This window comes from Colobus angolensis, unplaced genomic scaffold (genome assembly GCF_000951035.1).
Source record: "Colobus angolensis palliatus isolate OR3802 unplaced genomic scaffold, Cang.pa_1.0 Scaffold186, whole genome shotgun sequence".
Classification (NCBI taxonomy): Eukaryota; Metazoa; Chordata; class Mammalia; order Primates; family Cercopithecidae; genus Colobus; species Colobus angolensis.
Genome location: NW_012114999.1, coordinates 4,465,297 through 4,475,500, shown reverse-complemented (window position 1 = coordinate 4,475,500; position 10,204 = coordinate 4,465,297). Strand labels below are relative to the sequence as shown.

The 10,204-nt window shown below is 39.0% G+C and overlaps 1 long non-coding RNA gene across 1 annotated transcript; it reads right to left on the bottom strand.

Moving 5' to 3' along the window:
- Nucleotides 1–329: 329 nt before the first annotated feature.
- LOC105510323 lies at nt 330–5,666 on the bottom strand. The gene is made up of 2 exons (XR_001001548.1): nt 5,420–5,666; nt 330–1,635 (listed from the first exon to the last, which is right to left on the bottom strand). It is a non-coding gene; the product is annotated as an uncharacterized LOC105510323 (long non-coding RNA).
- Between the last annotated feature and the right edge of the window lie 4,538 nt (nt 5,667–10,204).

Genomic DNA, 10,204 nt, shown 5'->3' with positions numbered 1-10,204 from the left:
ACAAAATGTCAGTAGTAAGTCCTTATCTACTAATAATTACCTTGGTTGTAAAAGGATAAAGTTCTCTGATCAAAATACAAAGAGTGGCTGGAATGGATAAAAAAAAAAAAAAAAGAGCCAACCCAACTATCTGCTGCCTACAGGAGACTCACTTTACCTATAGAGACACAGACTGAAAATGAAGGAACAGAAAAAGATATTCTATTCAAGTAGAAACTAAAAGAGAGCAGGAGTAAGTATACTTGTATTAATATCAGGCAAAATAGACATTAAGTCAAAAACTGTAAAGAGAGACAAAGAAGGCCATTCTCATAGAATAAGGAGTAAAATGGTGGTTACAAGAGGCTTTATTATGGGGTGTTTGTGGGGTGGGGTTAGAAAGATGTTGGTGGAAGGGTACATAATTACACCTAGATAGGAGAAATTAGTTCCAGAGACCTACCATTCAGCATGGTGACTATAGTTAATACACTGTATTCTTGAAAAATGCTAAGAGAGTGGATATTGTGTTCTCACCTCAAAAAATAATAACTATGTGATGTATCACGTTTGTTAGTTAAGTAGATTTAGCCACTCCACAATGCATATATAAAGTCATGCGCCATGTAACAATGTTTTAATCAATGATGGACCTCATGTACTACAGTGGTCTCATAAGATTGTAATACCGTATTTTTACTGCATCTTTTCTATGTTTACATATGTTTCAATACACAAATACTCACCAGTGTCTATAGTATTTAGTACAGTAACATGTTATACAGGTTTACAGCTGAGGAGCAATAGGCTACATTATGTAGCCTAGGTGTGTAGTAGTTTATACCCTCTGGGTTTGTGTAACTACACTCTATCATGTCTATGCAATGACAAAATTGATGGATTTCTCAGAACATATCCTTATGACACAGAACTGTACTTCAAAATATTGTGTTATAGATGATAAATACATATAATTTTATATGTCAATTCTTTAAAATTAAATATTTTTAAGAGACAGAAGTACACACACATACTCTGTAACAAACTAGGAAAAACATATAATGTGTTTCCAAGTTTCCAAATCCTAAAGAGCTAGTGATAATTCTCAATCAGTATGGCCACAAGGAGCTGGTCTGGCGCATTCTTCTTGCAGTCTCTGTGATGCTTCTGTCTGCCCATGCTGCTCACCTCCTCTGCCATCTGCATTAATATGCTCCCTCTTTGATTCAGAGTTTGTTTCAGAAGCTGTTAGTCTTTGCTTATGCATGTTTGCAAACCACATGCAGTTGTGCAGGTTGTGCACATAAAGAAGCACTGGGCAAGGGAAGGGAAAGATGGGATTGACACCCCGCCTTCCCTTTGTCAGCCATGCCAGGAGGAAAAAAAAAACATCTTTTTAAAACCTGTCCACCCAGAGGCAATAACATTTTGCAATTCACAGTATGTAAGCTTACAGTGGCTCTCTTCTCAAAATACCCATTGAATAATTCAGTCTTTATTTAATTTCTACAGAAGACTGTATCCCTCCAAGACCCTGGATAAAGGGACTGGCTCCATGATGCTGGTTTTGCTTCTCTCTACTCTCAATGTTTCTGGTACAGAGACCATGGTCTCCATGTAATGTGTGCTCTCTCCTCTTAGTCAGTGTTCAGCATCCTGAAAAGGAAGCAGTTTTGAAACCTTTTGGTGAAAAGCTCATTTCTTGATAGGAATCTGAATTGAGAAGTAGGCTTTCTCCGGGATAACACTTCCTCTGTCACTCCCCTCATTGGTAGCAACTGGGGCTTATATAGTTAAATTATGTAATGCTCAACATTATATAGGCTACATATGCATTACAGCCAAAATCCAGTATCTAACGAGTAAGGCTGTGATGAATTTTGCCCCTATTTGTTTTTCTCTATTTCCTTTTCTCTGAAATGCATCTCACAATATTGGGGTGAGTAGTAAAACAACTATATAATGTCTGACTGAATACTGAAGAGGAATAAAACCATTTGCAATGTTTTTTCAATATTTCTCTAAGATCTTAATGAAATTTTAAGTTTAAAGGAACTCAATACAATTTAAGTAATACGATATTCTACAAAGAAGTTTTCACGGAAGCCAAAAACTTCATCATTATTAAATTAAGTATGTTGTTATTAAAAGAAGTTTTCATAGAAGCCCCTAATTTTATCATTATTAAAATTAAGTATGTTGGTATTAAAATAAGTGGGCTTCTTTTAAATGAACTGAAATGTAAAAAAATTACTTCAAATTTTAGTCCAAGACAGTATGAAAGAAGAAGAAAATAAATGCTGAAAGGATTAATATAAGAAATGACAGAACTGTTTTGTATCTATCATTCTTTGTGTTTTCTCCCTTCTTCTTGAAAGTAAAGATACTATAACAAATAAAAGTTTAATAAGTAAAAAATACATGTTAAATGAAAAACCATGATTAACTTATTAAGGACCATTAAGTATATAATTATAAGGATTCTATTACATTAAGATACCAATTTCTTTAAAGCCAGAAATAATACCTACTGAAACTTTAATTATTTAAATGAGAAGAGAAGGAGGCATGTTATCTTCTCTGACAAAGATTAAAATCAATTTAATTGCTTCTCTGCTGCCTTGACATGATTCTTGCTGTGAGTCAAGCAACCAAAAAGGGAAATTAATACCGCAGCTGTTAATCAAGTGATATCCGTGCACTCCATTTGATTACATCAGGGAGAAAACCATTGCTACTTGGCTGACTTGTGTGTCTATACCCCTTTTTTGCTGTAGTTGGGTTAGCTATGAGAAATGCTGAGACTGGACTTAATTTTTAGAGCCTGTGATAGCGCTAGGTGAGGCAGAGCCTCAGGAAATTGCAGGTTGCTGTGTTTGAGCCTGGGTAAAGGCAGTTCTATCAAGACAGAGGTTTGTTCCAAATTAAATTCACCCTTTGGTGCCTGATTCTACTGTCCATAGTGTGAAGTACAAAGAAACACAAGGGCACTGGCAGAGCTAGAGAATGAGAAAGAATATGAAGGTGTAGCTAAGATTGATGCTTTTTTGCCCATAGAACATAACAATGTATTTTTCAAGGTAGACGGCAGCAGTTTCTAGAGGTCAAATACCAACTCTCTCACTCAAATTAGGACATGCATTTGAAAGCCAGGTACAATAACAAGTGATGCACACCTCGAGGCACCCCCACTCATATCCTCTGATTTTAAAACCGGGCTTTTGTTAAACACTAGTGCTGAATGAACATCCAGCAGCATACTTGGCAAACTAATGTATCTGATTGTAAAAAAAAAAAAAAAAAAAAAAAATGGTATTCTGAAATATTTATGAGTCTGGAATACAAACCAGTACCCTGCCTCATGATCTGTTATCAGCCCTTGTTAACTTTACAGATGATAAGAGACACTGGAATAACTGGGGTTGCCAAAACTAATAGATCTCAGGCACTTTGCACCCACAGAGTTCAGTTTCATCAAGTGCCCTTCTTTCAGGAACTTTTAACTCTCCCCCTTCCGGTTTGCCATCTCTTGTGAGAGATAGAGATGGATAAGAACAATTCTCAAACATACATACTCAGGAAGAGAAAACTCTTCTGAGAACCTTATCCTTTTCCTACGTAGGAAAATAAACTCAAAGTAGGGATTGAGAAATTTGGTTCCTAGGGAAATGTTTTGCATTTGGGCTTTTTATATCCCTACCAGTACTACGGAAGGATCATAAGGAAAACTGCCCATCCAGACCAGTTGGAGGAAATGCTTATATATAACAGGATACACAGACAGGCAGAAAAAAAAAAATTCTGTCCTCCAAAGATAACCCAACGTTTTTTTAAATTTCAAAAATATAATCACGGGCTCAGGTCAGCCCAAGGGATAGGTTAAGATGCCCATCAGCTTTTATTTTATCTGAGCCCAGTTCACCTATCCCCAGGACCTGTAGATGACTTTGCCTGGCTCTTTCTCATCAAATACAACTCATCCTACTATATTGGATCACCTTGCTGTTAGCCTGGCACTGTCCCTCCCCATTTCAATTTGACCAAATTGAAACAGATGCCCAGAGGCCGTGAAGATCAAGACTAGTATAACAAAATTTGGAGCCAGTTTCCAAGCTTAAATCAATATTTAACGGTAAGCCTGCTTTTATTTATTTATTTTTTGGCAGGCTTTTACTGGCAAATATCACTTTAAACTGAAAGCCAGAAGCCTTAATTATAAAGGATGCCATTCAGGCTAGATTTTGAAAAACAATAACTCATTTGACAAGACAGCCTGGTAGTTTACCGGATTTCACTCCCAGAAGAAGGCAAGGAGGAGGGTGGTGTTGTTTTCTATATCCTTCAAAGATATATTTAATTACCTCATCTTCAAGCATGCAGAGACAATTCAAATAGGGTAGAGGGAGAAGGAAATGGGGGAGTGAAATCTATTCACTGCCTCAGTCAAATCAAGCAAAAGCCCCATGCCCACCTGCAACATGAGAGGCAAACATTTACGAAGGTGGGGAAGGATCACCCAAAGAGCTTACACAAATGGACCCTGGCTAGAATGAGGACCAGTGAGGATGCTATTCCTGGGTGACCTTTATTTCACCTCACTGCTCTCCAACACGTGTGCTAAATCTCCTCTAGATGAGTCAAACAAAAGGACAATTGGGAAAGAAGTGACATTACATCAAAATATGAGCCTCCTTGGGCTTGCCAAGCTCAGCAAGACCTACCTAGAGATCTCACTTCTTCAGTATAATTTTTGGAATGAGTTTCAGGGACCAAAATTCTGTTTTGGCCTTACCTACTTTGAACAGTCATAGAAAAACAAAAACAGGTGATCCATGTAAGTAGTTGCTAAACATAAAAACCACAAATGCACACACAAGGTTTACAGAATGAATCCACATCCAACTTAGCAAGCGCCACGTCAGAGCTAATAATTGGTCATTAATCCTAAAGAATCTATTTCAAAATGTGCAGTCGGAAATTAGCAAACAGGAGCATATGTTCCACAACTACAGACTCTACGAGTGTATCTTGTAACACTGCCATTTACCTTCAAGAGAAATTTGCAATTTTCTAAAGAAGAAAGTTGTCAATCACTTATGTACATAGAATTTAGGGTGGGGGATTGGGAGACAGACTACAATATAGCTCACCAAGAAACAGAAGGGACTCAGAACAATCATGTAAAGGAGAAAAGAAACCAGTTTCAGTCCTCACATGGGCAGCGAGACTGTTTCTGCCCTGCCTGCCAGAACACATAATCAGGAGTGGTAGTCTTTCTAAACGTTGCCTCTTTCTGTTGTTACGTTGTTTCACAAATTCAGACAAGCCTCTAGGTTTCATTCTCTTTCCTCTGTGAAGTAAAAATCCTAAAGACTTCTTCTCCTTAAACCTTTACCATCCCCCTACCCCCCGCCCAGGCCTTCTAAGAGACAACACTTGCCTTCTGCTTTTCCTCCAGCTTCTGGGCAAAATAAAGTGCCTTCCATGGGATGTCTTCCAGACCGTCCTGTAGGATCTCACACCCACCTCTGAGAGCAAACCGAGGGGGGCACCCCATCTACATTGACACGAACACGATTGTAGGGCTTTAATTTTATTTCGTCGACTTCCCTTTGCAGCTTGCCTGTCTCTCCCATGTCTGCCACCCGCAGCAGGAGATTAAAAGAACAGAGGAGGTAGGAGCTCTTGTGAGAACCACGGGAATTTTGGCAGAACCTTTATGGGAACCATATGGCAGCAACTCTGAAGTACATGAAACATTTCTAAGGGAGACGACTCTATTATTCCCAAAGAATGTTTCTCATCTGTCTTGAGTGCACTGAGCACCCCTGCCAAAGGATGGGAATAATATTTTCTGGAAAGACTGTATGGATGCAGATTATATCTGACCTCAATGTATCTAATAGTAGCAGATCAGCATTATACTCCACAACCTGTTAATAAAGGGAAAAGACAATATGTGTGTTTCTGATATTCTCTAGCTATTCATTACCTTCCTATAACACATTTTACTCATCTTTTGTAATGAAGGGACTGGATAAGTGCCCTTCAGTTTTTTATCTTTGTAGCAGTCTGCTTTGGTCAATGGAGATCTCATTCAGAACTCCAGTACACAGAAAAGATGATGATGAATCAGATATGGTTGAAGCAAGGGGAGAAGCTCTGGCTGCTCTTTTTTGGCCTCTCCCTCATTTTTTTCTTCCTTTCCTTTCTTTTCTTTTCTTTCTTTTTTTCTTCAGGTTTCTTTCCCAGACTATCACTCTTTGTTAACTTTAAACAGGTAGAACAAGGAGAGACATCTGTCCCCTCCAGTTCTACCAGAGCCAGATGTGCCTTGCTCTTTTGTTCAGAAACATGAGACAGTGAGTTCACACTGCCTTCAATGGGTCCATGACTTTCCAACGAGCCCTGCAGTCTAGGGAGACTCTTCACATAGCCATCCAGTGAGCAGCAGTCAGCTAATGACCAGAAGCAGTGCTCCTGGAGAAGAACCCAGAACACTGCCTCGGGACCGGGCAGTGGAGGAGTCCCAGGTAACGGAGGAGATGCAGACAAGGAGAAGGGATGTGAGAGTGGCTGAAGAAGGTTCTTCCAGGCAGGAGAGAGTCCTGGAGATAATTTTTTTTTCTACCTCAAGCCCCAGAGCTCTATAAACAAATCTAACTTCCTAGCATAGAGAGGTCACAAAGAGAAGTCCCAGAAAAATCATATGCGGTAGTATTTAGAAACAGAAATAGCAAGAAAAATAGCTGTATAGTGGTTAAATTATGGATAGTTGAGGCAGAAAATATGCCTGCATTGAATTCTAACCTTTTATCAACCACATAGAAAACAGATAATAAGATTTGGAAAAAACAAACAAACCCGCTTGGACTGGAGAAGTGAATAATTCTGTTCAGAAACGCTAGGTCAGGATGAAGGAAGGTCTCTAGAATACAACTGGATATCACCACTCCCAAACCATTTTTGATTTAGGATTTCAACAATCTCCCAGTGAAAAGAGATTGGAGCCCTCACACCACATTCATGCCTTTAGATGGTGTGAATTTTTAAAAATATACTTAAGCTTCAGTTCATTCAGTTTTGGACGTGTATGGTTGCTTTCCTAGGTAGTCTTGACTTCCTCTCTCATGAACTTTTAAGGAGTTTGTAAAGTCCTAAGCAAAAGAACAATTCAGGCACTTTCACGGAAGTGTCCCTGGACCAAGAGGACTCAATTCTTGGTCAGCTGGAGGCATGATAGTGTTCCCTAATGTGAAAGAACATAAAAGCACCTTTGAAATGTGGTCACTAACATGGATGGATCTGGAGGCCATAATCCTAAGCAAACCAATGCAGAAACAGAAAACCAAATACCACAGGTTCTCGCTTACAAGTGGGAGCTAAACACTGAGTACTTATGGACACAAAGTAGGGAAACACAGACACCAGGGTCTTTTTGAGGGTGGAGAGTAGGAGGAGGGAGAGGATTGAAAAACTACCTATTGGGTACTATACTCATTACATGAGTGATTAAATAATCTGTACATCAAACCCTTGTGACACTTAATTTACCTATATAGCAAATCTGCACATATACTGCTGAACCTAACATAAAAGTTTAAAAAATGTGATCACTAAAGACATATATGTGTTTATTAACACTTTCTGACAACACATTCTAGAACAAGAGGCAAATACTAGTAGTATTTGCTTTCTCTGGACATAAGTCAGGATACTTTTAAGAAATACGTATTCCCAGCATACTAAGAAAAGTTGCAGAGGAACCCTTTGACGGGAAACATGTAAGACCAGCTCCAGTCTTCTGTGACCATTGTTAGATTTTTTAAAACAGTATCAGTTTACCTTAGTGTGCACTATGTAGGGATCATGTTGTAGTTTTAGAAGCCATTGCTTCTTCCTAGATAAATGGCCTTGGGTATTTCACTTTCAGGATCCTCATCTGAAAATGTGATGATGATGATGATGATGATGATGACGACGACGATGACACCTACAGCTATACAAACCCCCTTTACAGGAGTAGGAAGGGGCTGGTGCTTGAGTACTAGCCAAGGAGCTTTGTTCTAGCATCTAGGTACTGAAGCCGGTGGGGTCAGGATCAGAAAGAGACATATTGGTGACATAGCAGGATAACAATTTGGTAGTCCTGAAGCAGTTGTCTCTTTGTTTTGTTTAAATATCTGTTCAACATTATCTACAGGAGATGTTGAAGACTAACAGGGGAAAGAGCACCTTGGGCTGCAGACCACCAATTTCTATCTTCCCTCTTTTTCTCAGCAACTTAGCTCTTGCCAGCTATGGCTACTCAATAATTTACCTTGAGTGTCTTGTCACTCTCCCCTCCAATGTGGCTTATTTGTGTTTTTCTTACACGATACACAGTACTCTCCCTGAGAGGAGTTATGGAAATACCATCTTTCTCCACATTTTTATATTTCCAGGTATACTTTAGACCACAAATGTATTTTGATGCTTGGAATTATTGGCACTCCAGGAAATGGCCCTACTGATCTCCCAACTTAAGTGGAGTCTGGGTAGGATTTCCTCCCTGGCAACTTTCCAGCTGAACTGACCTTCCAATTTAATTTGGTTCTGGGTGGGTTATCCTGCCAGATCAGCCACATAACTGCAGAGTGAAGAGGAGCCAAAGTCTTGGCATTGTGAGTCCAGCTGGTATGAACAATAGCAATTAACAAATTGAAAAGACAAAAGTTGAGTTGAAAGTGAAAGACAATAATCTTTGATGTTGGGAATAGGGGACTGTAATCAAACAGAAGCAGGTCAGGAGTGAAAGATATGTGTCATGGTACCTGGGTTTTGGGCAATTGCAATCAGTGGTTCAGCAGTGTCCTGTGCTTGTCTGCACTTACTAATGACTCCAAGGTGAATCATTGCATTAGGGTGATTTAAAGGTTGAAGAAGACATGTTCCAGGGGTGTTGTGGGAATTAAGTAAGATAGAAAGCAAGCAAGCAAAGAAAGGCTCTTGTAATGCCTACACCACTGAGCAAATGCCATGATTACTACCTCAACTGTCCTAATTACCAATGTTTCTCAACTCCAATTTGTTCAACACTTGGTCTTCTTATGGAATACAATTAACTCAAGAGAGAGAGATGAACAAGCATCATGGGACTGGGATTCAGACAGAGCTGGATTCCAATCCCAACCTCAAAATCCCAAACTATGAAAACCGTGGAAGACAACCTAGGCAATATCACCCTGGGCATAGGAACAAACACAGATTTCATGACAAAGGCCAAAAGCAATCGCAACAAAAGCAAAAATGGACAAGATAGGACCTTTTGCATAGCAAAAGAAACTATCAACAGAATAAACAGACAACCTAGAGAATGGGAGAAAATTTTTGCAAACTATGCATCCAACCAAGGTCTAATATTCACCATCTATAAGAAACTTAGACAAATTCACAAGGGAAAATCAAATAACGCCATTAAAAAGTGGGCTAAGGACATGAACAGACATGTCTCAAAAGAAGACATACATGCTGTCAATAAGCATATGAAAAAAAGCTTAATATCACTGATCATTAGAGAAATGCATATCAAAACCATAATAAGGTACAATCTCACACCAGTCAGAACGGCTATTATTAAAACGTAAAAGAATAGATGCTGGCTAGGTTGCAGAGAAAAGAGAACCCTTATACACTATCGTTGGGAGTATAAATTAGTTCAACAATTGTGGAAAGCATTATGGCGATTCCTCAAAGAGCTAGAAACAGAATTACCATTAGACTTAGCAATCCCATTACTGAGTATATACCCAGAGGAATACAAATCATTCTACTGTAAAGACACATGCATGCGAATGTTCATTGCAGTACTATTCACAATAGCAAAGACATGGAATCAACCTAAATGCCCATCAGTGACAGACTGGATAAAGAAAAGGTGGTATATATACACCATGGAACACTATGCAGCCATAAAAAATGAGATCATGTCTTTTGCAGGAACATGGGTGGAGCTGGAAAATTATTACCCTTAGCAAACTAATGCAGGAACAGAAAACAAAATACAGCACATTCTCACTTATAAGTAGGAGCTAAATGATAAGAACTTACAAACACAAAGAAGAAAACAACAGGCATTGGGGTTTACTTGAGGAGGGAGGGTAGGAGGAGGGAGAAGAGCAAAAAAGGTAACTATTGGGTACTGGGCTTAATACCTGGGTGATGGAATAATATGTACAAATCCCCA